We start from the raw sequence: 14,853 nt of genomic DNA on the forward strand, positions 1-14,853 counted from the left end.
TGCAAAATGAGGATCTTACTTATACATAATAATCTAATTACCAGGGCTTAATCAATCCATCACATATTAATAAGCTCCTATAAAGTCTAAAAAAATGTTTGTATACGAGTTTCAAAAAAGTCATGGATTATACTCTGCTGCCTCGATTTCAAGCTCTAAATTCAATAGGATATGTGGTTTTAATTTATCAGTCAAGGTAATGCAATGATAAAGAAAAGTTATAGCATATGTGCCACAAAATTAACAACATTTCTTATAAATATCAAATCTAAAAAAGATAAAAATCGAGTTTACGTGAAATAAATATTTTAGAATAAAAGATTAAGTGCAGAATAATTACATTCCAATCTACACACTAATCTTACAAAGGTGCCTTGTGTTCTTCTTTCCTGTAAAGATGAAGTTTGGAGGACCAGCTCTCTTCTTAGCAAATGCACTGGATTTTGTTTTCTGATTTACTCCATCGCTGTCATCATCATCAATGTCCTTATCATTGCCATTATGTCCTTCTCTTGTAGATGGGAAGGATTCTTCAATACTTTTGGCAGCTTTTCTCTTTCCGGCTTCCGATTTGGCATGTAATTTTCTTTCAACCGAATCATTTAAGGGTCCAACTTTAGATTGACGCACAAATTTGGCTCCAATCAACAAAAACATGAGAAATATCCTTCAGACAGCGCAATGAGACAAGAAATTTAATAATGGAAATTTGAAAAATGCTAAACTAAATTAAGGACAGCCCTCTCTCTCTGGTTCCACTTCTATTGTTTTCTCCTCTACCACTTTAGTCATAGTATTAACCCATTGTTCAGCCTGCACATCAGTAAAATCAAGCATCAAAAACAGGAAAAAGAAAATAGAAAGAAAACCCATTTAAAGAAAATCCATTTTCCGTTATTTTCACAAGGAAGCAAAACAAATTACATCTAAGAAAACAAAGATACTGATTGCAAATTCAGTGCCTTCTCCAATCTGACAATTGGAGGAGGTCCGGGTGGTTTCTTCTGCGTCTCCGTACTCATTGCTAATTCTTTCACTGCACTAAAACACAATCCATTTCATACAGTCAATTTCTCAAAGACGTGGTGTTCCAAGATATACATGAATATCGTCAGGTTCTGAAGCACAGAAAAGGAAAATAGCATTGCCAATACCTTGTAAAAACTGTAAAATTCGAAATCCATTCTCCTTTTTAATGATCAACGAAAGCCAGCAAGCACAATGTATATGGCCCAAGGCGAAGTGACGGCACTGTCTTGTGGCTGTCCGGCGAGCGAAGTAAAAGAAAAAGCCTGATTTTTTGGTTCTTGCTCCTCTCGTGGCGGCTGGGGGCAGTTTCAGTAGAACGAAGCTTCGAGGGATTGGACCTTTTTCTTATTTCAGGTTTCTGAGCCCATAGCATTTCAGGGCCTTGTAGCTAATAAGAGGTCAGTCCATAGATTCAGCTTGTTTGTTGTTTCTATCTCTAGACCTCTGCCTTCCTCCTTCATTCTTTCCTTGCCTTTCCTTTCCACACTTTCCTCTCTGCAAATGCTCCGTTTCTAGGGCTTGCTTGTTTACAGTTTTTATGCAAGTTTGTGTTCCTTCATCTTCACCTTCTATGTTCCGCTACTGCTATTGCAAGCTCTTCAAGCCCTCTTGTCGCTGTTTCTTCTGTTGCTACCGTTGTTCCCAACCTTAATCCCTAAGAAAATTCACCTTCTTATATATTTATTCTGCTATGGAGTCTGACCTATCTCTAGGGTTTGCATCAAGCACGACGACCTCCCACCGTGCTCAAATCGCCGACGATTCCATCTCTCTCCAGCTCGATTCCAGCTTCCGCGACCCTTCTCTCCCTGTCTCATCGGTTCCTCTTCAATTGCTGGAGCCACTAGTGGACAATCATCATCAACAACGTAGTCATGAAAACGGCAATATAGATGGGCAAAACGACGATGATGAGAAAACTGAAGAAGAAGAAGAAGAAGATGAGAAGGAAGTTCGCATCTTAGGGTACTCCATGTGCTTTAAGCGGCGAAGAGAGAGCGAATCATCATCGATTTCGTCGAAAGAACGGCAACATCGGGTGAATTGGACCTTGAAGAGCGGAGAAAGTCGGTTAAGTCATGGGGTAACCAGCCGCTTTGTATGTCGGATCCTGAGATATTTGATATGATGGAGAAGGAAAGAGAGAGGCAATATAAGGGTCTTGAATTGATAGCTTCGGAGAATTTTGTTTGTCGAGCAGTAATGGAGGCTCTGGGAAGTCATTTAACGAACAAGTACTCGGAAGGAATGCCTGGGTCGCGATACTACTGTGGGAATCAGTACATAGATGAAATAGAAACGCTGTGTTGGAAGCGAGCCTTGAATGCTTTTGGTTTGGATTCAGAGAAATGGGGAGTCAATGTGCAGCCTTATTCGTGTACCTCTGCAAATTTCGCAGTTTATACGGGTTTGTTGCTGCCCGGAGATAGGATAATGGGGTTGGATAATCCTTCCGGAGAATTCCAGCCACGGTTATTATATGCCCAGTGGGAGGAAAGTGTCAAGTGCCTCCATTTTTCTTTGAGAGTTTGCCGTACAAGGTGAATCCGCTTACTGGGTATATCGATTTTGATTAGCTGGATGAGAGGTCACTTGATTTTAGGCCAAAAATTCTTATTTGTGGATGGAGCACGTATCCAAGGGAGTGGGATTATGCTAGGTTTAGGCAGATTGCCGATAGGTGTGGTGCTGTACTTTTGTGTGATATGGCTCCAGATTAGTGGTCTTGTTGCTGCTAAGGTGCTAACTATGATACTTTATTATCTGCTTTTTTATTTCTATTTTTGATAACTTTATTTCTTTGCGTTGAATTTACTGTTGACTGTTTGAATTCATATGCAAGTCTCTATTTTATAGTCTGCTAACCAACATCAAGCCAATTCACCTGGTAGGAAAAAGGAGTTGTTTGAACAGGGACAGAGTATGAAATCCTTATATTGCTGCCTTTGGCTGGTATTTTCTTGTTTGTGATGTCATTAAGGGTTTCTCCCAATATCGAGTCATGCAAGACACAAGGATGTTGAGACTTACTATTAGTAATATTTTTAAACTTGTGAACTTTTAAATTCATTCTAGAAAGGAATTGTTTAGTAGAAGCTAAAATCTTTCTGCTTGATGTTTTCTTTGAAAAGACTTTGGTTGCTTGATTGGTGAATATCAGGAGTCTTCTATTTGTAACTAAAAGGCTGTAGATTTGAGTTGACTCTTGAGAGTAGACACTTAATATAGAATAATAGAAATGCTGAGTCAAAGTGTTAAGATTTTCTCTGAAATCTCCATCTCACATTGACAGGAATGTAGCTAGTTAGTATTGTTAATCCTATTACAATAAGTATCCTTTTGTTTCTGCAGATATTTTTTAAATATTATATTTTTCATTCTTTACATAAGGGAATTTGGCTGTGCTACATCTCTTGGTCATGATGAAGTCCTGCCATGTTCCCAGTCCGATAGATAACTGAAACCTAGATAGAATGAAAATTAATTCACATAATTGGTAACTGGTGATTGGTGCTGATGCAGAGCTGGATTTTTCAGTTTTAAGGTTTCCCATTCTAATTAGGATTTTATTTTAGTGTTTTCCTATTCCATTTTAGTTTCCTATTCTATTTAGAATTTTAATAAATTTTCCTATTCTAGTTAGGATTTGTTTTCATTAAAGATATTGTTAAAATTTGCATGCTGCAGCATTTTTGTGGCAGCTCCTGCTCTGGCCTATTTTTAGATAGGTCTTTTTTGTGCAAAATAAAATGTAGTTTAACATGCAAATTCATGTGTCTTGTTATTTTGTTTGAAGGCTTTCACTTAGGAAGCTTGAATATTTTCTATAGTTGAGCTGACAAGCTTTGGTAAATTTTAAACGTGATGTTGCCAGATATATCCAATTGACTTGTCTGTTAATTAGAAGGAAAAAAAAAAAAGGATATATCCTATTGACATTTTTTCCAGGAATGTGTAAATCCGTTTGATTACTGTGACATTGTTACCTCAACAACACATAAAAGTCTTGAGGTCCTAGGGGAGGTATAATTTTTTTTAGGAAGGGTGTGAAGCCAAGGAAAAGAGGAATGCTTGTGGGTCAAGGAGATGATAGTGATCAGTATGACTTTGAGGAAAAGATAAACTTTGCTGTCTTTCCATCAGTACAAGGCGGACCACATAATAACCATATTGCTGCTCTTGCCATAGCCTTAAAACAAGTAGCTACTCCTGAGTTCAAGGTGTACATGCAACAGGTGAAGAAGAATGCACAGGCTTTAGCCTGTGCTTTGTTGAGAAGAAAATGCAGGCTAGTAACTGGAGGCACAGACAACCACTTTTTACTTTGGGATTTAAGGCCTCTGGGATTAACAGGTGTAGTGCTGTTTTATATTGCTGTTCATGAGGCGATGCCTTTTTTCTTCTTTTATGAAGAAAAAATCTACTGATTCAATTTTATTTGTCCAAATTTTTTCTTTCTCATTCTCAAAAGCATTTAAGAAATCCATCATTTAGATAAATTGAGAAAATCACAATTATGTGTCCCTTTTTCTGCTGATGGCTTGAAGTTCAACCAAGCTTTCTCTCTCTTTCGTTTTCTCCCTCTCCTTCCTCTGGTTACCATGATACCACTCAACTTAATCATTCCATTTAGCTGGAGCTGGATGCATGAACCGTATTCCTCCATTCATCTTTACTGAGGATGTGTTCTATTTAATATGTTTGAATCAAGCCATTTCTTATAACTTCCAACTTCTTTTGTCCTTTTTCTCCCTTTGTTCTTCCTTTTGTTCAATTGATCTGCGTCTGTTGGCTATAGTCAAACTATGTTCATTGACCTTCCCTTCTCTTCAACTTGGGCCTTTTGTTGGATGTATGCATTGTTTTTTGATATTTTTGTGTATTATCAAGTTCTTGTTTGAGCTGCTCTGACTTCATGGAGATGTTGTTTCTCTCCTGGGCAAAATGTTGTTGCATAAAGCAATGTTGGCATTATTTCCTTCTACAGAATATGGGTAAATTTGATTAGATATACAAGTGTTCTTTCTTTCCTTCATAGACATGACTTAGCCTCTCTGGCTGGAGGTCTTTCTTTGCTTGCTTACAGTCTGATTTTTGTCATAACAATAAGTTATGCATGTATTTGTGCTTTTGTGTGTGGGAAGCTTTTCTATTCTGACATGAAATTCTGTTTTGAGTTCACTCATCATTCTGCATCTGTCTGCATATTTTCTGCACTGAATCTAGTGGAACTTATTTTATTGCAGCCTAATGTTTTATACAAGAAGGTTTCCCTTGTCTTTCAACAATTTTATTTGTTTATTGGTTTTTCAGGAAAACTTATGAGAAGGTCTGTGAGTTGTGCCACATCACTGTAAATAAAATTGCTATTTTTGGTTGCAATTGCACCAATACTCCTGGAGGAGTAAGGATTGGTAAGTGAAGGCTCTGTTGAATATTGTTGCCGTAAAATGTGAATCTTGATGTAATGCATCTTATCATTCCAGGTACTCCTGCTATGACATCAGAGGTTGCCTGGAATCTGATTTTGAGACAATTGCTGATTTTCTCCTAAGAGCTGCAGATTGCTAGTATGATGCAGCGTGAGCATGGAAAGGCTTTCTAAAGGGTTTGCAGAGCAATAAGGAAATTTTGGAGCTCGAATCGTGTTGAAACTTTGCAACTCAGTTTGCAATGCCAGGTTTTGACTTGTAAATAGGTTTTAAGAATGCAATTTTCAAATTCATACTTGCTGCATGCCAGGCCTCTTCTGCTCTTTGCAACCATGTCAAATGTAAATCAGTTAGTCGCTTTTATGCACTGGATTGGCCTCTAAAACAGCAGTTTTAAGTAGGTCTTTCGATTGCCTGATATAGGAATTTTGCTCAGTTCATGGATGATGGAAGGATCTTTCTGGTATTGACCCTTTCTCATCATTCACTTGTGCATTGTGGATTTTTTATCAAATGGTGGTGGCACTCCTGTGATAGATGAGGGTTTTATATGGACAAATTGGGAAAGGGAAATATAAACTTAGCATCTTCTATTCGAGAAGGTTGTAGCTATCAATACATTAGCAACTTTCTTAAAGATGGGTGACAATTTGAAGATTAATTGATTCTCATTCACGGCCTTATATTTGAGAGAGCCTATAGAATATATATAAAAATATTCTTGATGCATTGGGAAATAAAGCCCAGATTTTTTTAAGCGAGCACAATGTGAGGTCAATAATCCTTTTGATCTATCTTGGCATTGTAAATTTACACCAATCCTGTTTTGAATTCAATTCTTGGTTTCTTGGAAATTTTCATTGTATTTGTAGAATTGCATTGAAACATGGCAAACCAAGCATGTCATTTATACCTTTTGATTTTAAAACTATGTAGTTGTAAGTTCAATGTGTAGAAAGAGGAGCTGGCATAAGCATCACAGTATCTGTAAGCCAAGTGTTGATTTGAAAGTCATTTCTGTAGTAAGCCAAGTGTTGATTTGAAAGTCATTTCCGTAGTTGTTTTATTTCTTCCCTTAAATGCAGCTGTTTAACTTGATCAAATGGAGAGCTGTGCAATGATAATTTATATTTATTCAATTTCTATGATGATTAATCTATATTTGTGAATGATGTAATTAAAATGGAGATATCTAATTTCACCCAAAACATTTTTTTAAAACTGTGTTACACTAATTTTGTAAGGAATGGTGAGTTATCTTTCGTCAAGCTTCTAGTTTTCTAACTTGACTGTTGGAATGGATCTTTAGTGAAAGCTAGATAGCTCTTCTAAAGTTTTGCTTATAATTGTGGGTGATTTAGTCAACCATCAATAATCAAATTTGAGATTACTCATTATCTATACCCTTACAGAGGTATAAAAAGATAAATGAGATTTAACTGGATTGATCCAAATAGATTGTAAGTCACTAATAATCTTTGGTTACATAAAGGAATTTGGATCTTCAACTATGAAAAGCTTATCATTATCTCTAATCACTTCAATAGAGTCAATTTCTGAACCTTCTTCATCTGTTACAATGGCATTTCTTGCATCAAATCTAAACTTTTCGCCTATAAAACAGCAAGAGATTGACGAAGTAAGGAAATTTGCTACACAACAAGTTTTCATGAAAAAGAATTTTTGATATTCAAAGCAGAAATCTAACCTGCAATGCTCTTGAGCTCCTCTATTGAATTTGGCAATCTGATCAATCTCCCCGATTCCCTGCAACAATTCTCTTTCCTAACCAGAGGATGGCCTCTATATATGCTCACCCTTATATATTTCAATCCAATGGATTTTCCGGAGGAGTTGCATTCTTCCTCTTCTTGATTCATCTTCGAAATCACTTCATCACTAGTCACAGTATCTGGCATTGTAATCCTGTGTCCAATTTCTCTCTTTTGCATCATTTCTTTCAAAGCTGTCGAAGAAAACTCGCTTCTGTTTGCTGCAGAAACATCTGCACCATTCATTACTAGCAAGTCTACCATGCCTACATAATTCTGTGCAATGGCTATTTGTACTGCTGTTTTCCCTTGGCGATCCTTTGAGTCGACGTTTAGCCCATGCTTCAAGAGTTCCTTCATCATTGTCAGATCGTTCCGTTTCGCAGCAGTGCATAAAGATCACCAGCAGTTTGAGGGTCAGAAACATTTGCGAAGTGATAGAGAATTCTAAATACAGATTGGTGCTTTGATGATAATGCTTCCCATAAAGCAGTGTTTCCATTAACATCTGTGTTGATGGAATACAATTTAAGTCACAGGAGAAAAAGCATTGGCAGAAAAAGAGATTTCAAATTTGGGTTTAGGAGATTATGAATCGTGTATTACCTCTCAAGTGTATATTGCATCCATGTCTAAGGAGTGCCAGGACACAGTCCTCATGCCCTTTTGAGGCTGCAATGTGCTGGTGCATCACAAAATTTCTCAATAAACTAGTTCTTGTGCAGGAAAAACAAGAAATTGTTGAGGAAGAAGCCAATTATGATTAACAAATTAGTTGAATATTTCCTTTTCATTCTTAATTAAGTTCAACAAATTATGAATATGAATATGGTTAGATATATAGGAGAATACCAATGGGGTTCTTCCCTTAGAGTCTCAATATCAGGATCCAATTTTGCCCTTAGAAGTTCTTCAAGAAAAGCAGCATTGCCTGCACTAGCTGCTGTCAGCAAATTGAAAGCCATGTTTGGATCACCATCTTCTTCTCCACCCTCAGTCAGAAATTCTCCAATCTTCAAATCCTTGAGCTTCTTGTGATGCTGCAATGGAACATATTAAATTAAACCTTCAATAACCTCTCAAGGAACAAAAATTTAGAGGAAATTCTGTAATTGACATTAAATTTACTAACAGAGACCTGAAGGAAGTTTTTAATTATAGCTATATAATCTTCTTGTTTGGTCTGCATAGTTTCTATCAGAGCACTGCTTTTGAGCTTCAGGAGTTGTGAAAGTGTCCTGGTTCGAAATGTGAAGCTTTGATGCTTGCAACAAAGTGCACCAACTTCTCCAAAAATGTCTCCAGACTGCAGAGTCCCAAATACTCGCTCTTTATCAGATCAGAATCAATAATTTCTACCTCTCCAGATACAATTATGTAAATATCATCAGGTGCTTCATTCTGCATGATGACATCTTCTCTAGGTGGAATGTACTCAGCTTTCATCTCTGCGACCTAATTCATCCATGCCATTCTGCTTTGAGTCTAGCTTGAGTGTTTTAAATAAGAACTCGAAGCTTTACATGGAAAATGCTTATGATCTTGTATGAAACTATAGTGTTTGAATATGATGATGAAGAAGAAGATTATAGGTCCTCACCAGAAGCAGCAGTATTTCCCTTGAGACACCCTTGAAAAGATAAACCTTCTCCACTGTTGGCAAAAACAAATGGTGGCAAATGCATTTGCATATGGATTTTAGTAATTGTTCAATCAAATGATTCTGGTTCAAGCTCTCAGCCTTAAATCTCAGACACATATAAGCCAAAATCTGCTCTTTCAATCTTGGAGGCAAGCGATTTCTGCACACAAAATTTGATACTGCTTCAATGCTACTCCTCTGCACAATTGGCCAACAATTCCATCATGAACCATTACCATTTCACTTCCACTAGCAAAGGAACATAAATGAACTATACTTACAAATTCCATGGTACGACGAGTTCCTTCCACGACTAGATTCGTCATGTTACCAATCAAATAAGCAGTGAGGCCAAGGTTGAAGAGCATGTAGAAAATAATGAAGATCATTTCCACAGTGTTCACAGCATGAAGGTCACCATAACCAACTGTGGTCATGGTGGTTACGGACCAGTACAAAGCTGAAATATATCTAATCCAAAGGCTCGTTTCTCTGAAATTTGGGTTCACAGAACCTAGCCATGTCTTTCCTTGATGTGGGTATCTGTCAGCTAGCAAGTAGTACAGGCACCCAGCACAATGCACTAGAAACAGTGTGACCTGCACACATGAAAAGCTAGTTTGGTTAAGTGACTTTAGGTAGTTCTTTATCCAACAAGTGATTGGCGGCATTTTCTTTTTTTTTTAGCAATTTGGCTTGAAACTAGAACTCGAGACGTTACAATTTTAGAGATGATTTCAGGCACTACCGAGTTAAAGCTCATTCCTTGTCAAACATTTTCTTTTTTTTCTTTTTTTCTCTCACAAGTGAAATATTTTCCTATAAAATTTGATAGACACACATCACATTTGTATGCAAAATTTAGGCTTCAACAAGATTTATTAGGTGGGAGCAAACCAAAGATTCACTCACAGACAGTAACCTAGCACATCGGATCCAGAAATAGCTAAACCTTATATCCTTCTCCAGCCTGCGAAAAAATGAAGAAAAAAAGGAGAAAGTTAAGCTCACATAATAGAATTTTTATTTATTTTTCATTTTGTTGTATGTGTTCTTGTTGGGGTCAAGTGTCCTAAAAATTAAGTTGATTAAGAAGATGGTGGGGTACCTAGTGAAGAGCTGCTTAACTCTCCTGAGACGCCAAAATCTGAGGATTCCCAAAAGGGAGTAAGAGAGTTGTATCTTTTGTTTGCCTGTGAACAAGTAGCCCAAAGCCTCAAATGGGATAGTTGATGTCACATCCATCAAGAACCAGGTTGATAGGTACCTACATATGAAACTCACGCCACTCAATGCTCATCTCCATTTGCTTAAACACACCTTCTATTGTAAATTATACTCATATTCCAATGCAACTAAATACACCAATTGATTCTTCTAATATTAAAAATTTTCCTTACCTAACACAACAAAATCTTTCTTTCAAGTCTTGTGAAACGTAGCATATTCTCAAAGATCAGTTTGAACCCAATTGGTATTATGTACTTTTCATAACAAAAAAAGAAAGAAGAATGATTAGATGGTTCTATTCTCAATCTAGAAATGGCAAGAATGTGCCTGATGCTATATAGAGAAAATAGAGCCATTAATCCTATAATTGAGTCAAGAAATAATTAAAAAAATAATTATGTAGGATAAAGAAAGGAAAAAAAAAAAGAAAAACAAACAGAAGAAAGAAAAGGAAAAAAAAAGAAAAGCCAAAGTCTAAATTATTCATTGAGAGATTCTTTTCTCATTAAAACAAAAGGTTATAATAAGGGTGTGTAATAATGTAAGGAAATTTATAATTAGATTTACCTTATATTACATTTATTTTAAATTTTGAGAAATTAATTGTTTAAACTCGCCTAAGTAGTTTGCGCTTAGTCGGTCCTAAGCCGGATAAAGGAGGAGGGTTGCGATGGTGACAACTTTTAGTCACACCTTATGATATAGATTCAAATGATATAAGCGTTGGGGCATCCTGTACTTACGATGAGCTATATCGGAATCCGGGTGTAGTGAGAATTATGCAAGGGTGTAGGCGTTCACCGGCGGCGCGCCATACCGGCGCTAAGGTGTGGTGTTAAGTGAGCAAGGGTTTCCACATCATGAACGGGTGTGGTTAAAAAAGTTAGTCCATAGGACAAATAGTAGAACAAATAGTAGAACATAACACAAAATAAACATAGAAAATAATAGAAGATATCATAGAAAGAGACTAATTAGAAAGGAACAGGATAGGAGGAGGATCAGGGTTGGTACTTGGAATGTTGGATCACTTAGAGGAAAATTAATGGAGCTTGTGGATACCTTGAAAAGGAGAATGGTGAATATTGCTTGCATTCAGGAGACTAAATTGGTAGGAGAGAAAAGCAAGGAAGTGGATAATTCAGGGTACAAACTGTGATTTACCGAAAAGAAGAAAAATAAAAACGAAATGGGCATAATCATAGACAGGACATTGAAAGACGCTGTAATAGCTGTGAAAAGAGTAGGAGATAGAATTATACTAGTAAAGCTAGTACTAGAAGGAGAAACAATAAATATAGTTAGTGCTTATGCCCAACAAATAAGACTAGATAGTGAGACTAAACAAAGGTTTTGGGAAGATATGGATGATTTAATGTAATGTAAAGCATACCAAATGAAGAGAATGTTTTTATTGGTGGAGATTTGAATGGACATGTAGGAAGTGATAGGCAAGGTTATGAGAATGTTCATGGAGGTTTTAGTTTGGTCATGTGAAGCGTAGACATACGGAGGCTCCAGTTAGATAAGTAGAGCACATTAGGTTAGAGGATAGAAAGAAAAAAAGGGGTAGACCTAAATTGACTTGGAGGAAATTAATATAACATGACCTAGAAGCATTACACATTTCTGAGTATTTAACTCAAAATCGTTTAGAGTGGATAAAGTGAATCCATATAAGCAACCCCAAATTTTTTGGATAAAGGCTTCGTTAAGTTGAGTTGAGTTGAAAAATTAATTATTTAGTCTCTAAATTTAATATTATATCACACTTTATTCTTTGTAATTTTAATATATAGAACAATTTAGTCATTTTGTCAATGGATGTAATTGTTTTAAATATTAAAATTATAGGGACAATTATTTTATATATTAAAATTAAAGGGATTAAATACTTAATTTTTCAAAATTTAGATACTAAAAATATAATATAGGGTAAAACTCAGGGATCAAATTATAAATTCCCCATAATGTAATTTAATCACATCCTATTCATCTTATAATTAACTGTAAATAAAATGTCATAATCAACTTTCTTTTTTTCCTCTTCTTTTGAATGAGATAAGATCAGCAAACTACCAGAATGTTTCTGGTGGAGACATATCGTGGACTTTGGTAGACCTAGACTTATTGTTTATAATTTTCTCTATTATTTATAAATTTTTTAATTTTAAAATAATCTAAATTATAAAATTAAAAAAAAAAAGAAAGAAGAAAACCCATTTTCAGGTTTATGAATTTTATTTTTGAAAATAAATTTTCAAGTATTTTTTTTTATCTATTTAATGAATAAGTGATGATTAAAGAAGTGGAGGAAATTGCTAACCTTATAGAAATCTTTCTTCTGTCGCGAACCAAAAGCTGGGTTCTTGAATCAATATAAGCAACGAAGAAAGTTAAGATAATATCAATGGCGAAAAATAGATCAACGATGTTGTCTGCCATGTATAGCCTTTTATTTCGAGATGAATTCAGAAATGCTACTTCAAATGGGTATACCCATGCTGAATAAGCTACCAGCAGCACCATAAATGACTCCCAACACCTGCAATAAATAATAATAATAAAATTTTAAAATTTATTTATTTATCATAATGAATTAATGATATATATTTATATTATGTATATATAAATATTTTTATATTTTAATAAAATTATAAAAATCTAAAAAATAAAAAATAATTTCCTTTTTAAGGGGAAGAGTCATTTTCCTTACGAATAAAATGTTTTAGGTGTGTTTCTTATAAGAAAAAAGAAAAAGTGTTTTAGGTGAGCATTGTATGTCTGACTGATTTTTCAAAAAGCAGATGAAATTCTGCCAACCGACAATAATTGATAGAAAAAACAAAATTATGTCCACTCAATAGTTGAAAAGTACCCATTAAACACTGTTAAAAAGGTTTTAAGAATTTTAATTTCTTAAAAATAATTTTTAATAATTTCTAACCAACATATTTATTCTTAAAAAATATATTTAAGCGAGAAATTATTCTTTCTGATATATGTAATTGGAGGTTGTAGAAAATAATTCATATACAAACAACAATTAAACAAGAAATTATTCTATATAATCGTTATATGTTGGATAGATAGATTTTGATGTTGATTATGATAATATTATAATACAGTCGTTGTAACTTAATTTTCTCTAACTGGAAAATTATGAGCATGCCTGGATAGCAAAGTTACCACAACCTTTCATTCATGTATCAGCTAGTATCTCGTTTCACCTTGGAAGATGAGGATGAAACAAGATAAAAAAAAAAAGAATTAAAACTAAGCTTAATGATCGAAAGTCATGTAGTTATGATATGAAAGTATTTTATTTTTCATGTTAATATTAATTTTTATATTAGAACCGTTCGATAGTGTTAATATTGGTGAAGAAAATGGAGGTAAAAGTTGTGGGAAATACCTGTATTTTGAATCCATAGGAGATATGATCCAGCCTTTAGTCTCTGTAGGAATCTGGTTATAGCTAGAGACACCCAAAGGTGGAAGAATAATCTTGGACAAGCTAGAAAGAGAAATAGATGTATCATATTCTTCATGATGATGAGTAGTTTCTGTTTCTCCATGGTGGTTTTTGCAACTCTTCTTCATGTTAGAAGGCAGCTTAAGATCATTACTTGGTGCTAATCTCATTTCCATTCTTGAAAACCAACAACTCTAGCTATGTTCTTGGGAAGAAAGAAAGAGAGAGAGAGAGATGATATCTTGGCATGGCAAGGCCAGAAAGGAAAGCTAGGAAAGGGAAGGTTTTCTTCAAGGTATATTATTGAAGAAGATGGTCCTCTTATTTATATATATTTTTTTTTACCAAGAGATTGAGAGAATGAGAATTCGAATCTTATACCAATCAAGTGGGTAATATGCCTTTAATCATTTGATGAAATCAAGTTAAGCAAGGTGGAGAGAGAGAGACATGGAGAATAATGCCTTGTTGGAAATGAAATTGGGGTGTTTTAATTTCAGGGGAATAGGCTTATTGGAAATCCTTGCATTGATTGATTTTTAAGTGATAAGATGAGGAATAGACATGGTGGTGGGGTGTGAGGAGAGGACCATATATAATATGGGCTGCCTTCTCACCTCCCAAGTATTCTCTCTCTCTCTCTCTCTTTCCCACATAATTCCAATATTAATATATGATGTTACAACCATAATCAATTTGTCACATACTGTAACATGTATTGTTTTTATTCAAGTGAAAAGAATCACTGCTAGAATATGATCCATTCATTTATATCTCATATGTGAATCATTCAATTTTTTAAGCATTTGCATACATAATAATTTAATTTTTCTTATAATCATTCAATTTTTGTAAAAATGTATTATCAAGAATCACTTAATTGCCTTCCATCCACTAAAAATAATTTAATATAATTAATTGATTTATATGATATTATTAATTAATTTTAATTATTAAATTTAATCCAAATCAAAATCATATTTAAAATATCTTAAATTTAAAAATTAAACAATTTTAAAAATTTAAAGTTATTTAAAAATTTTAGAGCACATAAAAATTAAAAAAAAATTAACATACATGAAAAAGAAAAACCATATTTTAGCTTTTAAAAGCAGGTGAAATATTAAAATAAAATATGCATATGAAATATTGTTATATTTATTAATTATAATTATTATCACATGAAAAATGCTATTTTTCCCAACACTTCATAATTGTCTTTACTTTAAAAAAAAATTGAAATTTTAATTTAAATATTTTTTATAAAAACAT

General features: G+C 34.5%; 2 pseudogenes; one reads left to right on the forward strand and one right to left on the reverse strand.

Annotated features, from left to right (window-relative positions):
- The first annotated feature begins 1,444 nt into the window (after nucleotides 1–1,444).
- LOC131169608 (serine hydroxymethyltransferase 7-like) lies at nucleotides 1,445–5,906 on the forward strand (annotated as a pseudogene).
- A 971-nt stretch (nucleotides 5,907–6,877) lies between these two features.
- Nucleotides 6,878–13,952, reverse strand: LOC110658737 (potassium channel AKT2/3-like; annotated as a pseudogene).
- Nucleotides 13,953–14,853: the final 901 nt, after the last annotated feature.

The sequence above is a fragment of the Hevea brasiliensis genome, chromosome 10, assembly GCF_030052815.1.
Source record: "Hevea brasiliensis isolate MT/VB/25A 57/8 chromosome 10, ASM3005281v1, whole genome shotgun sequence".
Classification (NCBI taxonomy): Eukaryota; Viridiplantae; Streptophyta; class Magnoliopsida; order Malpighiales; family Euphorbiaceae; genus Hevea; species Hevea brasiliensis.